At 52.6% G+C, this 1,948-nt stretch overlaps 1 protein-coding gene across 1 annotated transcript in view; it reads left to right on the plus strand.

The window, feature by feature from the left end:
- LOC107680469 (probable C-mannosyltransferase DPY19L3) overlaps positions 1-1,948 on the plus strand; it is a 58,184-nt gene that overhangs the window by 37,471 nt on the left and 18,765 nt on the right. The gene's annotated exons all lie outside the window — the stretch shown is intronic.

Here is a 1,948-nt window from a genome sequence, read left to right on the forward strand (position 1 = left end):
TGTTGCTGCCGCCATGTCGTGAAGGCGCTGTGTTTCGTTGTGAAAGCGAAACTACTTTGTTTGGCCTTACAAAAGAAGACGATATCCGCTTCGTCATGCCTGCAGCTGATCCGTGCTGATCGCTGAGGAAATACATCAACTTCGCACTGTCGATCGCCGGATTGGCTTTCACCGTGGACGAAGCGGGATGCGCATCCCTAGCGAGTCCAGCCTAGGGATGCGCCGATCCGATATTCATATCGGGTATCGGCTCCGATAGTGCCATTTTTCTCGGATCGGGTATCGGTCAGAGAGGGCCGATCCAAATCCGAGATTTATTTATTTTTTTTTCCCGATTGTGCGAATTATTCTGTGTTACTTCTGAAGCCATACGATAGCTTAATGAGAGCTACTTCTCCTCTCTCAGCAAGCCGTGGAGAGAGAAACGACGAAGCCTGGGAACTAAGCAACCGGGTCTGAGCGATCTCACGCTGACACAGGGCCTGCGTACTCGCTCTCCCCGCTGCGCATCGATCCGTGTCTCACACAAAAGGATTAGTGCCCCTCTTTACATCGAGCGGCTTTATCCTACAAAGTAGATCAGAGCAGATGCTGCCGCTGATGCTGCCGCTGCCGCTGACTACATTAGCACGGCGTGATTGGACTGTTCCCATATGCGATCTGCCGGTATGTGTTACACATGAGGATCGGTGCACCTCATTATATGAGCAGCTTAATCCTCCCAGGCGGATCAAAGCGAAACGTGGGCAGCTTCACATTTGTGTGTGCGTCGCTAAGCCCCGCCTCCCCCGCTCTGGTGTTTCTCTCCTCCCAGTTACTCAGAGAAAGAAATGGTGAACTCACGGGGATGAGCGATCAGGCATGGGTGATTTAACGCCGGCAAATCCCCGCATGCATCACTCTCCACGCAGCTCTTTGATCCGCCAGTGTGTTTACACGTGAGGATAGGAGCAGAACACTGTCACCAATGATTCAATATCACTGACAGCTTCATATTTGAATGCGCCTCTCACCTGGGCAACGCCCACACTGAGGCTACGCTCGCTGAGACAGATCGCTCTCACTACGAGAGTTCATGTCTCGCTCTGCTTTGCTCACGGCTCGTCTTCTTCAATGAAGGCGGCCCCGCCCCTCCCCTCGTCCGCCATGAGCGGATCTGAGAGATTGCGCGCAGCACTTTTGATCTGCCTGAGCGTTTACACATAAAGATCATCAGTACTCCTCTTCTAATGAGTGGTTTGATCTTTTTAGGCGGATTAAAAGGGAATGCGGTCACTAATGATTATTATCACTGACAGCTTCAAATTGGATACTTCCTCATCCCCAAAAGAGATGGTGGCCTCCGACCCATCCGCTATCTCAGACACCCTCATGAAGAGGTCGTTCAGGAGGATTACACTGAAACAGATCCTCGCGCGAATTCGCTCGGGAGACTGGTTCTTTTCTCTGGACCTGAAGGATGCATACTTTCACATCCAGATAGCCCCCCGTCACAGGCGATTCTTGAGATTCGCCTTCGAGGGAGTGGCTTATCAATACACGGTCCTTCCCTTCGGGCTGTCCCTGGCCCCCCGCACTTTTACGAAGTGCATAATTCGCATTCTGAACTACCTCGACGACTAGCTCATCCTAGCCCAGTCAGAGGCTGAGCTAGTATCCCACAGGTCCCTTCTCCTTAGCCCTCAGCCACGCCTGGGACTCAGGGTCAATTTTGCCAAGAGCTCGTTGCTTCCCAGCCAGCGAATTTCGTATTTCGTTACAATTTTCGACTCAGCCCAAATGAAAGCTGTAGTCACGCCAAAACGAGCTCTGGCCATACGGAGGCTGGCGACCTCCTTCCAGATCGGTACCGCTCGCCCGCTCAAAGTGTTTCAAAGGATGCTGGGCCTCATGGCAGCAGCATCTCCAGTGTTACAGTTGGGTCTGCTGCGTATGCGCCCCCTTCAGC

This window comes from Sinocyclocheilus anshuiensis, unplaced genomic scaffold (assembly GCF_001515605.1).
Source record: "Sinocyclocheilus anshuiensis isolate Anshui unplaced genomic scaffold, SAMN03320099.WGS_v1.1 scaffold1496, whole genome shotgun sequence".
Classification (NCBI taxonomy): domain Eukaryota; kingdom Metazoa; phylum Chordata; class Actinopteri; order Cypriniformes; family Cyprinidae; genus Sinocyclocheilus; species Sinocyclocheilus anshuiensis.